This window comes from Hyla sarda, chromosome 2 (assembly GCF_029499605.1).
Source record: "Hyla sarda isolate aHylSar1 chromosome 2, aHylSar1.hap1, whole genome shotgun sequence".
NCBI lineage: Eukaryota > Metazoa > Chordata > Amphibia > Anura > Hylidae > Hyla > Hyla sarda.
Genome location: NC_079190.1, coordinates 360,631,889 through 360,647,366, shown reverse-complemented (window position 1 = coordinate 360,647,366; position 15,478 = coordinate 360,631,889). Strand labels below are relative to the sequence as shown.

The window sequence follows — 15,478 nt, the reverse complement described above, 5'->3', positions numbered from 1 at the left end:
AGGCTACATAAGTGAAGTCTACATGATGACGACAACATGCTCATAAATACAGCAAAAAAGTCCCAACCTAAAACAATTCACTAGTCCACGCTGGAATAAAGACATTTGTTTTGACATACAAATAGTCATGTTCACCAAATGAAATTACTGAAAAGTCTACCTGGGGACTCTCTCGGCAGCTTTCTTTTCCAACAGTTCTTGTACATTTAGATGTTCTTTTAGACTGTCTGTATGTAGTGCTTTCCGTAATCGTCTGCTGGACAGCAACATTACATGGAAGTATTACATACACAGTAGGGATCGACTGATTATCGGTTTGGCCGATATTATCGGCCGATAATCGTGATTTTGGACATGATCGGCATCGGCAATTATCTTGCCGATATGCCTATAATGCCCCCCGCACCACCCACCGCACCGAGTCCGCCCCACCACCGCCGCTGCCCCTCCATTGCCTCCCCCATCCCCGATGTTATAATTACCTGTTCCCGGTGGTCCGCGATCCTTCTGGCTCCTGCGCTGTTGCTGTGCGCTGCGTAATTACGAGTGATGTCGCCATCAGTACGCACAGTGACAGCGCAGGATGCTGATGGAGCCAGAAGGATCACGGACCCCCCGGGAACAGGTAATTAGAACACCGGGGATGAGGGGGGGGGGCGATGGGGCAGCGGCGGTATATGGGCAGAGGATGGGGGAAGGCGATGGGGCAGCGGCGGCGGTATGTGGGCAGAGGATGGGGGAGGTGATGGGGCAACTGTGGTGGTTAGACTCAGGACAGGCAGGGGGAGAGAAGCGGGCATCGGCGGCAGTCTCTGGCACCGCAAAGGCCGCTGTAGTTCATTGGTTTAAAGCGCCCGCTTTAAATCATTGATCTGCAATGGCTTCTGCTCCGCCGGGGGGGATTTGAAATAACCGTTAATTTAAACCGGAATATCGGTATAAGTTATCGGCTATCGGCCTGAAAGGTCGGTATCGGCCCTAAAAATCGGTATCGACCCTTAAAAAAACGATATCGGTCGATCCCTAATACAGAGATAGCTGAATTGTAGAAGAAAGTTCTTTTTAACACTATATTGTCAGTGCTGACTGGATCAAAAGCCAGCTACAGGTAGACTGGAAGGTGAATGGAGAAATGGCTCTAGTAAGAAATTCAGCAGGGAAGCATGCACGTGAGCCACAGCTTGTGTATACACACACATACAGCGATCCCCCGACCTACGATCGTTTCAACTAGCGATGGTTCATTTGGAACAAATTACCATCGTATGTTGAGGGATCACTGTATAAAGATAAGGTGGCACTTTATTTGCCTTGCTGAGGATGGAATAAAACCCAGTGAATTTCACTAAAATTTGTGTGCTGCAGTCTTCTCCTTGTTTTATATAAGCTGGGAGCCGCTAACCAAGGCCCCTATGACTGCGGGCACCTACCTCCCTTGTTTTCTCTGACGATTGGATGTGCTGCTTTTCTTGAACTTATATATATATATATACACACACATACACTTTTTTAATATTTATTCAAGGTTACAGTAAGGCATTATCTTGAGATAGTACATGAACACGTGGCAGCTTTCCTTCTAAGTGAGAACATGGCACCATGTTGAAGACGTGACAGGTTTATGCTATTCATCGTTACTGTACTCCACTGGGGCTGTGCAGGCTTCTGCAAACAGCAGAACTTGTATTGGCACGATTTTAGTGTACAATGTGGCAGCATCATTTGCGAGGTGAACAAGACTGTCTAATACAGTGGGCTTCAACCTGCGGACCTCCAGATGTAGCAAAACTACAACTCCCAGCATGCCCGGACAGCCAACGGCTGTCCGGGCATGCTGGGAGTTGTAGTTTTGCAACATCTGGAGGTCTGCAGGTTGAATACCACTGGTCTAGTAGGTCTTTTCACAGCAACGCATTTTCACGGTCATGAATCTCCCTATCGACCTGACACTACATTCTTTAGAAACAGGAGATATGAAAAACAAACAGATCCAATTGTTCCCCAATTGCACAGTGTTTATCCGACATGCCACCAAGAGCAGTGAATTAAAGGGGTTATCCAGGAAAAAAAATGATATATAAACTGGCTCCAGAAAGTTAAACAGATTTGTAAATTACTTCTATTAAAAAATCTTAAACCTTTCAGTAATTATGAGCTGCTGAAGTTGAGTTGTTCTTTTCTGTCTAAGTGCTCTCTGATGTCTCGGGAACTGTCCAGAGTAGAAGCAAATCCCCATAGCAAACCTCTTATAGTCTGTGCAGTTCCAGAGACAAGCAGAGGTGTCAGCAGAGAGCACTGTTGCCAGACAGAAAAGAACAACTCAACTTTAGCAGCTGATAATTATTGGAAGGATTACGATTTTTTTTTAAATAAAAGTAATTTACAAATCTGTTAAACTTTCTGGAGTCAGTTGATATAATAAAAAAGTTTTTTCCATGAATACCCCTTTAATGTAGTCAGCGCAGTTGCTCCGTTTCACTATGATGCTCACAGACTCTTTATTCACAAAGCTGTCACCATGACGCGCACTCGCGGATTAAGTGGCCTCCCCAGATATTTCTACCAGGGAATTACCAGAGCAATTACACATTTAGCAATTCTTGACTAATGTGCTCCTGGTAATGAGGACAGAGATCATTAACTCCTTCATGTATATAGGCAGCCCTGCATTAAAAAATAAAGAACCTTATTAAACAGAACCTGTAGTCAGTCTAAAAAGTGGAGTTTTTAATACAATTTAATATCACATTTTATATTATTCCTGGTCCCTTGATTCCAGCAATGTTTTTACTTTCTTCCTTTACCCCCCTCTATTCCTGACATATAGGGGTTTTACTATTTGGTTGACAATGACTGAAAAGTCAAAAAGGGTGAGAACTAGATTGCACATGGGGTGCATTTAGGAGGCTGAGAGGCATAAATCAAGGTTAAGCGGGTGTGATTGTGATTACCACAGCAAACAAAGGGGTATTCCAGGAAAAAACTTTTTTATATACATCAACTGGCTCCAGAATGTTAAACAGATTTGTAAATTACTTCTATTAAAAAAATCTTAATCCTTTCAGTACTTATGAGCTTCTGAAGTTAAGATTGTTCTTTTCTGTCTAAATCCTCTCTGATGACACCTGTCTCGGGAAACACCCAGTTTAGAAGAGGTTTGCTATGGGGATTCTAAACTGGGCGTTTCCCGAGACACGTGTCATCAGAGAGGACTTAGACAGAAAAGAACAACCTTAACTTTAGAAGCTCACAAGTATTGAAAGGATTAAGATTTTTTAATAGAAGTAATTTTCAAATCTGTTTAACTTTCTGGAGCCAGTTGATATATATATATATATAAAAAAAAAAAAAGTTTTTTCCTGGAATACCCCTTTAATATGTGTCTTAGAAAGCATACATTTTTGTCTACCTACCCCAAATCCCATAATGTACAGCCAGTGACAGGGCCTTCACTGGATGCTTTCTAAGGTAGAGGCAGCTTGGTGCATAAAGAAACCTTCCCCCTACTATGCAGGTGATCAGACAATGGGCAGGATAGGGCCCAACTAAACCTACACATCCTCAGTGATTCAGAAGAGGCATTTAGGCTATGTTCACACAGTGGATGTCCGCCTGGAAAATATCTCTGCAGACATTCTACAGATGCCAACATAACTTGTTAGTACCTGTCTACAGATGCCAGTACCGCTTGTTAGTACCTGTCTTTAGAAGAAAGATTTGACATGTCCATTCTTTCTGTGGAGGCTGGAATAGGTATTCCGCTGTATGCACAGTTTTTCCTGTGTAGCGGATGCTGCTACACAGGAAAAACCTCCACAGGAAATCTAAAAATATTTATTGTGGACCTGAGGAAGGTGCGAGAGTGTGCCGAAACACGTTGTCCTGTAACAAACACCTTATGAAAATAAAATTAGGCCTGTGTATATTGAAATTATTCTGCAACCTCTCTGACAGCAGCACTCGACATACACCCCTTGTTTTTTGCTTGAGTCCATATGCTGGGTGCACAATGCAGCAGAATCCCTTCAGAAACAATAGGACCCAACAGAATTACCATGAGATTTTTCCTGCCGGATTCAGCTTGGAAATGTCGCCATGTGATCATATTCTCAGAAGGAAAAAAGCCAATGCCATGGAGGAGATTTATCAAAACCTGTGTAGAGGAAGAATGGTGCAGTTGTCCATAGCAACCAACCAGATTGCTTCTTTCATATAAAAAAAATTGTGTGAACAATTAAAGACAATCTGATTGGTTGCTATAGGCAACTGTACCAAACTTCCTCTACAGAGGTATTAATAAATCTCATCCTTACTAAAAATAATATTATTAAGCTGTGTAAATATAACTTTAATAAGCTCCTAGTGTAGGGAGAAAGAATTTTATTATTTATCTTTATGGGGCAGTTAAAGAGTAAGTCAGGGACATATATGCTTGAGAGCCATTTGCTGCTTATTGTGCCAAAATTCTGGCACATTTACAATAGTATAAAAAAAAGGTAGATAGTTTTAAAGGAGTACAATCTAAAATGAAATCCATCAAAGCCAAATTTTGGAGTAAAATCAAAACACACCTTAGAGTAAACTAGCAACTCAGTTTCTATTAGTCAGAAGGGTTTCTAACGCTTGACATCAAAAGTGCTCAAATAATAGAGAAAAGGCAAAAATGTTCCTGCATCCTTCACCTTATATATGAGATTTTACGGGGCTCGCCTACACCGTCACATGAAAATAAATAATTTCATTAATAAATGATGTCCAGAGAAAACGGGAAATCACGGGTATGATTAGCTCCGGTAGATGGCTGGCGGTGTCTGATCTGGTGTGAGGGTCAGTAACAAAGAGAATATCATTATTTGTTCTCAGTGCAATAAATTCTGCACATTTAATTCCTGTCCCAGGTGTCTGACAAACAGCAGGAAATTACAGCTTCTCGCTGCACTGTCTGCTCCGTGAGGCTTCTCTCCAAGGTAGTTAAATATTCATACACAGGATACAAAGCCAACCCAATCAAACAACTCAGCCAATTCAGTATTAGTTCGACAACCAAGCCCCAGGCAAAGAAAATTACAGTGCGGAATATTAAGTTTTGCTGCAATTTCGTGTGCCACAACATTTCACCTATCTGCAATTCAAAGATATTTTATACTTTTCTAAATCGTGCAATAAAAAATATTAAAATCTCACACACTGCCATATTTGGGATTCATACTATCATACGTACGATTAAGGGGTTTGCCCATTACAATTATCCCCTCATCATACAAAAAAGTGACCCATATCCCCCTGTTGAATGGAGCAACTTCTTTGACATGACCGTCCCCAAAATCTTGTGATTGGTGGGAGTTCTTCATATAGGGAAAGAGTGTCTTTTGAGGGCAATACCATTTAAGGAATTTAAGTGGGGCCAGACATACTGGGGTCAAGAACAAAAACAACCACCATGCCATTTAAGAGAGGAGTTCTCCCCCAAAAGGTACTGTTTCAGGTCTTTTAGGGGAACGGAAGGTCCACAGAACAGAAACTCACGGGACTATGTTGGCCACCGGACAGGATAGGAGGTCCAACCTATGAAATATGCCTTCATTCTGGCACCAGTTTCCAAGCTCAATTCCGCTCAGAAATTACCAAAATCCCATTGCTGCTAATTCCAATTCTGCTGCACACTTAAGAATTTCAGCACTGGAGCTTCCGCCTCTGAAAGAATGATCGTGCTCATTCTTTTGGTAGGATCTGTGCAGAATACATTGCAGTCTATGTCTGTGCGGTCCTAGAGCCGACTCATTTAGTCAGCACTGCCCACACTTGGAACCTTACTCATTAAGAACCCCGTAGTCCATGCTAGTACTAGATCTTTTATTCTAGTGCAAGGCAAGGTAGCATGTTCACCAGGATGATAGAAATGAAAGGATGCACTCGGGAGTCTTGATAGCAGAAGACCTTATTCGATCATCGGTACAATACATAGGCGGGTAGACGCAGGGGAGCGCCCTCGCAGCTGCAAGGTCGCTCCCCTGCATCTACCCGCCTATGTATAAAGTCTTCTGCTATCAAGACTCCCGGGTGAGTGCATTCTTTCATTTCTATCATCCTGGTTTACATTTGTATCTACGACCTATTGGATTGCACCCCTGGGCACCACATGAATTGTGTGTACTGTTACGGACTATTCCGTTGAGATTGGTCTGCTTTGGATAGCAGTGCCGGACTACACCTCTTGTATTATCTAAGGTAGCATGTGTAGCATGGTCTCCTTGTGACCAGTTTGTAGGTTCTCTCTGTATATATTTCCATTTCTCCCACAAATGTACGAAAAGATTATATGAATTTAAAGGGGTACTCCGGTGAAAACCTTTTTTCTTTTAAATCAACTGGTGGCAGAAAGTTAAACATATTTGTAAATTACTTCTATTAAAAAATCTTAATCCTTCCAGTACTTATTAGCTGCTGAATGCTACAGAGGAAATTCCTTTCTCTTTGGAACACTGATGACATCACGAGCACAGTGCTCTCTGCTGACATCTCTGTCCATGTTAGCAACCATGCATAGCAGATGTATGCTAAGGGCAGCATGGTGGCTCAGTGGTTAGCACTGCTGCCTTGCAGTTCTGAGGACATGGGTTCAAATCCCACTAAGGATAACAATAAATAAAGCGTTATTATAATAACGTCAGCAGAGAGAACTGTGGTCGTGATGTCATGTCATAATTTCCTCTGTAGTATTCAGCAGCTAATAAATACAGGAAGGTTTAAGATTTTTTAATAGAAGTAAGTTACAAATATGTTTAACTTTCTGCCACCAGTTGATTTAAAAGAATTTTTTTTTTTACCAGAGTACCCCTTTAACTAAACTAAACCTAGGTTGTATGTATGGACAATGTAGGGATTACGAATGAACTGTTGTGAACGGTGAAATACTTCACACACTGCTGTTGAATCTTCTCCTGACTATATTTTTACTTCGTTCATAATAAAAAAATGCAGCTTACAAACCTATAAATCTAAATTTTCCTACATTAAATCAAATAACTGAGCAAAACCTATTAAAATACAGTAAAATAGTAAGTGGTGCATTGAACGGGCTGCTTCCCCTTTAATAGTATAGACTTCATAACAATTATGTAAATGACATTCTAAGTCTGTAATACTGGAGCGCTCCTTGAAGTGTTCATAATTAAACAACATGTGGTGCCATTGTTAAGCCAAGATAATTTAAATACAAAGTGATAGGAAATTAGACGGATGGAGTATGGAAAGTGATAGCACTTAATGGACTCTGCTGACTATGTACCTTTTAAATGTGATGAAGTTTTACTGTTCTATCAAGCTACCAACCAAAAAAAGGTAAAAAAAATAAAAAGCAGATACAATTAAAGCCAACATCATTCCCAAACCGTATAAACTGGACAATATAGTGGTGAATATATTACATAATCACTGCAGTATAAAATATCTTGTTGTCTTAATACTATAATATAGCATAAATATTCAATAAACAGCTACTAAAAATGTCATCAGTATGCACACCAATATTCATAACGCTGGGGGGGAAGAGGAAAAAGACCATGTGATATTACTTTTAAAACGTACAACCACACAATTAGAGCTTTTTTTAAGCTAGTTTTTAGCACTACTAAACAAATCTGTCACTTGCAACTGACTGTAAAATGTACAAAATGCTGTTACAATTGTGGGAAAGATATCCAAACCTTTGCATATTGACTTTAAAGGGGTTCTCCGGTGCTTAGACATCTTATCCCCTATTCAAAGGATAGGGGATAAGATGCCTGATCGCGGGAGTCCCGCCGCTGGGGACCCCGGGATCTTGCACATGGTACCCCGTTTATAATTAGTCCCCGGAGCGTGTTCGCTCCGGGTCTGATTACCGGCGACCACAGGGCCAACGGCGTGTGATGTCACACCTCCGCCCTGTGTGACATCACGCTCCGCCCCTCAATGCAAGCCTATGGGAGGGGGCGTGATAGCTATCATGCCCCCTCCCATAGGCTTGCATTGAGGGGCGGAGCGTGACGTCACACGGGGCGGAGGCTTGACGTCACACAGGGCGGAGGCGTGACGTCACACGCAGTCAGCCCTGTGGTCGCCGGTAATTACGCTCCGGGGACTGATTATAAACGGGGTGCTGCGTGCAAGATCACGGGGGTCCCCAGTGGCGGGACTCCCGCGATCAGGCATCTTATCCCCTATCCTTTGAATAGGGGATAAGATGTCTAAGCACCGGAGTACCCCTTTAAGACTTCATACACACTACTATGTTATGGTTGTGTAGAAAGTTTTGTGGAGTCGTACTCCAGGACTTAAAGGGGTACTCCACTGGAAAACTTTTTCCTTTAAATCAACTGGTGCCAGAAAGTTAAACAGATTTGCTAATTACTTATATAAAAAAAATCCCAATCAAAGTTTTTTTCTTTTTGAATTTCCTTTCTGCCTTTCACACCTCTGTCCATGGCAGGAACTGTACAGAGCAAAAGAGGTTTGCTCCTGCTCTGGACAGTTCCTGACATGGATAGAAGTGTCAGCAGAGAGCACTGTGGTCAGACAGAAAGGAGATTCAAAAAAAAAAAAACAATTACCTGTGAATTATACAGCAGCTGATATGTACTGGAAGGACTGTGATACCATAATAGAAGTAATTTACAAATCTGTTTAACTTTCTGGCACCAGTTGATTTAAAAGAAAATGTTTTCCAGTGGAGTACCCCTTTAATTTTACCAGCCAAAACGTAATCTCCATTTGCCTTCCATACGATATAGAGATTCCAGGAGTATAAATCTCTGGAATGACTTTATTACAAAATATATTATGAAGGGTATTCTCCTGCACAAGCATTGCAACCATTGAAGAATTTTTTAATATGTGACTGTTCTAAAGCTTCACAAACAAGCACACAGCCTAAAGCTCCACAGAACGAGCAGGAAAAAAATCTATTTCAGTCAAAGTCTAACTGTCAGATATATCAATTAAAGGGGTACCCCGTTGCTAGACATCTTATCCCCTATCCAAAGGATAAAGTATAAGATGTCTGATCGGTCCCCCCCACAATCTCCCGAGGCACCCGGCATTCTAAACAAATGCTGGGTTCCTGCGGTAGTGGTCGTGATGTCCCGCCACGCCCCCTCCATTCATGTCTATGGGAGGGGGCGTGTCGACCGACACGCCCCCTCCCAAAGACATGAATGGAGGGAACGTGGTGTGATGTCACGATCGCGGCCTCTGGCTCAGAGCATTCTGAACAAAATGTTCAGAACATTGGAGCACCAGAGTACCCCTTTAAGCCTGTCAACAAATCCAGCATTCATTAACTTTTTTACCAAAAATATTTACTAGATCTAAACTTAAAAAACATCCAGCATTGCCCATAGTAACATACATAATCAATATACACAGTAAAAGGTAACGTCCGATTATTTTACTGCAGTCATAGCAATACAAACAATAACATTCACTAAATATGCTTTCTGTCTTATTTAGAATGAACCAAGCATTTAGCCTCTTGGTGTACTAGAACCAATACGCTCCAGCGCATTAAATGACAAATCAGTCGTACAAGTGCAGCATTAGAAGGGCATGTGAAACAATGAGAACTTGTATAGATACAAGCAGAATCAATTTTGTGGGTCATTTCTTGAAAGGCTCAAAGATGCAAAGAGTTACATCAGTGTCTGATCTCTATTAAACCAGTTTTCTCGAGGAGGGCATCTTCTGACACGTCCGTCACATCAATGTGCTGCTTGTACAGACCATTTTCAGCAGTGATGTGCTGACATGCCATAATATCTGACTTATTTTCTAATGCTCATAAAATCACATAGCACAGAAAAGAACCCATTGAAATAGGGAGCAGCACCTATTGGCCACCAGAGTAGGCATTTATTATGATCTAGGTGAAAACGAACCGAAGGAACCAAACCGCAACATAATTCAGCCATCAAGATTCATGTGTGTATCAAAGTAAATTGTCCTTTTGCAGGTATTCCATGAACAAGCTATACATTAGATCAAGACAAAAGAAATGGAAAACAAAGTATTTATCTCCCTATAAGATCAGAGTTCCCCAAACTGTGGCAAAACTACAACTCTTATTCCAAGATGGCCTTTGGCTCACTTGTCCACTAATACATTTCTTGTTAGTCCCTAGAACCAGGAAGACCATACATATCTACAGTGTATATTTTAGGATATCGTCAGACGTAACTCTGTGAGGTGAACCGGCATCCCGCCTCCTCCCTTGGGCCAATCTCCATCAGGAGTCAGACGTAACTCCGTCTTCCCTCCTTTGTCACCCTAAAGTCTCTCATCCGAAACTCTGTCATCCCTCAGATGAAAAACGTTCCTGCTGTGTAGCAGAGCCGAGTCAGTGTAGGCTCTCTGCTATATGGGTTCTGCTGTACAAGCTATTCAATGTCTGCTCTGCTATACAGACTCTGTAGCACATGTAGTGTCTATTTAACAGTCTCACAGTGCAAGTTTCACAGTTTCGACTCTACTATACGGCAGGAAGTTGCGTCTGAGGCATAACAGCGTTTTGGACAACGGAGTTTCGGATGAGGGAGGATGGTGTTGTGGCTGAAGGAGGACGGCGATTAGTGTGAGGGAGGAGGCGGGATGCCGTTTCACCTGACGGAGGACGGATTTGCGGCTGACGACGATTGGTCCGATTGAGGAGGCGGGATGCCGTTTCACCTGACGGAGGACAGAGTTATGTCTGACGACTGACGAGGTCCTAAAATGGACACCGAACATATCAGCTATGTATGTCTTGCTGGCTTCCTTGGTAGCTGTTCTGTGCTGAAAGATCGCGTAAACACAGAACATCCCTGAGGACAGCAGGAAGAGAATACTTTACCATGCTTTGTGCCGCCCCATTGCTCTATGGCGGAGATTACAGTACTGCCTAGTGGCTTACAATTAGGAAGGTAGAGAAGGTGAGTGACCAACTGGTGAAGGGGTCGAGCTGTGCTAGACTCTAGAAGCCAAGCAGAATGCCCAGTGGGCTTCAAAGCCTAATTTACATAAATTTTTAACTCATTAATCGACAACCTGGCACTATTTATTTACAGGGTGGGCCATTTATATGGATAAACCTTAATAAAATGGGAATGGTTGGTGATATTAACTTCCTGTTTGTGGCACATTAGTATATGTGAGGGTGGGGACCATGGCGGCCATTTTGAAGTTGACCATTTTGAATCCAACTTTTGTTTTTTTCAATAGGAAGAGGGTCATGTGACACATGGGAATTTCACAAGAAAAACAATGATGTGCTTGGTTTTAACATAACTTTATTCTTTCATGAGTTATTTACAAGTTTCTGACCACTTATACAATGTGTTCAATGTGCTGCCCATTGTGTTGGATTGTCAATGCAACCCTCTTCTCCCACTCTTCACACACTGATAGCAACACCGCAGAAATGCTAGCACAGGCTTCCAGTATCTGTAGAGGTGCTGCAGAATGGCCAAAACAAAAATTGGAACAGGACCCTCAGTTTACGCAAAAGATTTTGTTCAGTGATGAGGCAAACTTTTATGTGAATGGTGAAGTTAACAAACAAAACCACCACTATTGGTCTGACACTAACCCACATTGGAAAGATCCCTCCAAGACTGTTGGAACACGAAAATTTATGGTATGGTGTGCTATATGGGGTACAAAGATAGTGGGGCCATTCTTCATCAATGGAAACCTCAAGGCTACTGGATATGGGAAATTGCTACATGATGATGTGTTTCCCTCTTTATGCACTGAAGCTGGCACATTCCTTGAGTTTTTCCAGCAAGATGGTGCACCACCACATTATGGGTGTCAGGTCCGAGCATTCCTAGATGAACAGTTTCCTGGAAAGTGGATTGGTCGTCGTGGGCCAGTTGAATGGCCCCCAAAGTCTCCCGATCTGACCCCCTTAGACTTTTATCTTTGGGGTCATCTGAAGGCAATTGTCTATGCTGTGAAGATACGAGATGTGCTGCACCTGAAACTATGGATACGGAAAAGGGTTGCATTGACAATCCAACACAATGGGGAGCACATTGAACACATTTTATAAGTGGTCAGAAACTTGTAAATAACTCATGAAAGAATAAAGATACGTTAAAACCAAACACATATTTGTTTTTCTTGTGAAATTCCCAATAAGTTTGATGTGTCACATGACCCTCTTCCTATTGAAAAAACAAAAGTTGGATTCAAAATCGCCGACTTCAAAATGTGCCACAAACAGGAAGTTAATATCACCAACCATTCCCATTTTATTAAGGTGTATCCATATAAATAGCCCACCCTGTATGTCCAAGTGGAACATTGCTCCTCTGTATCAGTATCATTAGAGTACATCTATGATGTTCCAGCTAGCATTTATGGAATATATCTTATTCCCTTTCATTTGTGCTCTATGGCCGGTGGCAGCTATTGGGGGTCACCTTGATATTTAATCATTACTAAGAGTTTTAAGACTTATCTCTTCATTAAAGGCACTCCACAATACAATTCCCTGGCTATGTGATCATCTTGCTACTATAAGCCTATTTAACACAAGGATATCTGTTCAAGGGATATTACCAATATATATTAGACCAACTCTATGGGACTTTGTGCTGTCCATTATCTATGTGATTAACAGTGTTTTATATCACTCGTGTGTTTATGTCTACACATTTTTTTTTTGCCTTAAGCATACAGATGGTCTTTCCATCCTTTGAGTTATTTTTTTTTTTTTTTACATCTTGTAATATATGGGAGAAACGCATTGGAATAAGGAGTATGAGAGTTTGTGTACATGTGGGTTTCACATAATTATTGTTTAACTACTGTGGAACCTCAGATTGTATTCCTTTCCCTGTCCACGCTTATGCTCAGTGATGGCAAGGGTTAGACTAGGTAGGGTAAGATCATAGTTTAGGTCAATCACCTGTTTCTGTATCCCCCTCCCTATTGGTTGATATATGCTATTTATGCCAAGGCTATAGGTTTTGTATTTTTGTGTACATTCACCATGTTTTATGATTTTTGTATACATTTTGTACTATTTTACTGGTGCATTACCTATATATATTATTGTAATCACAGTAAGGAGTTACGTTTTACAATATTATTTGAGCCTAATTGGCAGAGTTTGTTTCTAGTTTTCTAATGAGAGGCATGTACAGATTCAGGGTAAAAAGTCCTATACATCCATGCCATTACTTTATACTAGGGAACAACCGATATCGATTTTTTAGGGCCAATACCGATAATCTGTAGACGTTAAGGCCGATAGCCGATAACTTATACCGATATTCCAGTATAAGTTATCGGCTATTTATCCCTCACCCGCCACCCCCACCCCGGCGACGCCTCTGCAGATCATTGATTTAAATCGGGTGCTTTAAATCAATGAACTGCAGTGGCTTTTGCGGTGCCAGAGACCGCAGCCGGTCCTTCTCCCCCTGCCGGTCCTTAGTCCAACCACCGCTGCTGCCCCATTGCCTCCCTTATTCCAGGTTTTATAATTACCAGTTCCCGGGGCCCAGGGTCCACGTTACTTCCAGCGGCATCCTGAGCTGTCACTGTGCGCACTGACTGTGACGTCGCGTTGAGGACGTCACTCGTCTTTGCGCAGCGCACAGCATAACACAGGACGCCGCAGGAGTCAGAAGCAGAGCGGACCCAGGGAACAGGTAATTAGAAATGGGGATGGGGGAGGCAAAGGGGCAGCGGCGGCAGCGGTGTCTGGCCGGGGCGGTGGGGGGTGCGGTGTGGGGGGGGGCGGGCATTATCGGCAAGGTAATTGCCGATACCGATAACGTCCAAAATTGTGAATATCGGCCGATAATATCAGCCAAACCGATAATCGGTCGATCCCTACTTTATACCCTATAAACCTGCTGACAGGTACATTTTAAAAACGACTTGCAATTGCCAGTCTTTTGTATGACTTGTACAAAAAGTGACAGAATTTGACACAAGACAGCTGTGATGGAGCCACAGAGCAACACTGTACACAGAGTGGTCTAGCTGACTAATCTCAAGAGTCAAAATGTCAAGGTCATTGCAGTCTACTTAAATGGGCACTGTCAGATCCAAAAACTTTTAATATGTTGTTACTGATGAAAATAAATACCTTTTGTAATATGGTTGTTTGGGAAAAAAATGAATATTCAATAAAGAAAATGGCTCCTAAACATCCCACCACTAGGGGTGCCCATACCTACTGGGACACAAACCAGTCCTGCAGCAGCATCAGGCTTGTCCATGAGTCAAGGACAAGAGAAGACTCATGGACAAGACTGCATGAGCAGACACACCAATTACCTCCCACCATAACAAGGGAGGGACACACCCCCTTTCACTGAGAGGATTTTTAACACTGTGAGCTAATAAAAAGAGGTATTTTTTATAATAAATAAATATAGGTGTTAGTGGCATAAAATAATTAGATGCTCGTGGTCAGGATTAACAACTGAGTAACATTAATTATTATTATTTTTGTTAAGAGATCTGACAGGTCAATATGGAAGTAGTCTAGGGCCACACATACTCCTTACATGCAATCTTTAATTAGGATGATGACCACCAAGCAATGGTATCAACAAAGGATGGTGGAGGACTGAAAGTGAATAGGCAGGGTTAACATTTTATGACCTAGCATTGATTTTTCCATCACAGGACATTTGTTCCCTCTCCTGTCATTTTTTTTACCATAAGATGCCTTCGCTTTATATAAAAGGACATAAAATACCATACACGTAAATATTTCTGAATACTATCCTCCCTAGTTACACATGTAACAGACAGGTCCCCGGGCTGCCAAAAACCTTTCCAAGCAAACTGGTATTTGCGTTGCTTAGTGGAAGAGGCAGAATGCTGGAAGCCATCCCCAGCTCCAATGGATAGTGGCATATGAGTGGGTGTTTATGTGAACACAAGTCACCATGCGGGAATCTGGAATGACAAACTGCTCCCGCCTTCCGCATTGGACCAAATATATACACGGCCAAAAAGAAAAGTTCACATGACATCTTAGTTCTGTTTATTCCAGGTGAAATGTCCTCTATATCAAATTGCTCAAGGGGGATGTAGCTAAAGATGTTGCTATGGAAACACAGCTTTTCCAGAAAAATGCTGCAACCGGTAATCCCCTCCATGTACTGAAGGCCACTAAGAGAGGCAAACGGTTAAATGCTATAGGAAGCATATAAATCGCTGCTTAATATGTATTCATTGTAGAATTGCAATAATCATCCAATATCGAAGCAATACTTTAAAGGCTTGCAATTCCCCCCACAAACTAGAACACTAAGGAAAATAAATGTGTGCATGCATAATTCATTGGTATAGTGCCATCAACGTACGCAGTGTTCCTTAAGTTTGAGATAGAGTACAAACAAGGGCTTAAGTGCAGGATCCAAGGACTGATGGAAGTAGCAATTAACAGCACAGAAAAACAATGCTTCGCCACAAAGAACCTGAACATGGAAGGCGC

At 41.9% G+C, this 15,478-nt stretch overlaps 1 protein-coding gene across 6 annotated transcripts in view; it reads right to left on the bottom strand.

Annotated features, from left to right (window-relative positions):
* The window catches only part of MAGI3 (membrane associated guanylate kinase, WW and PDZ domain containing 3), a 335,762-nt gene that overhangs the window by 73,667 nt on the left and 246,617 nt on the right, over positions 1–15,478 (bottom strand). The gene's annotated exons all lie outside the window — the stretch shown is intronic.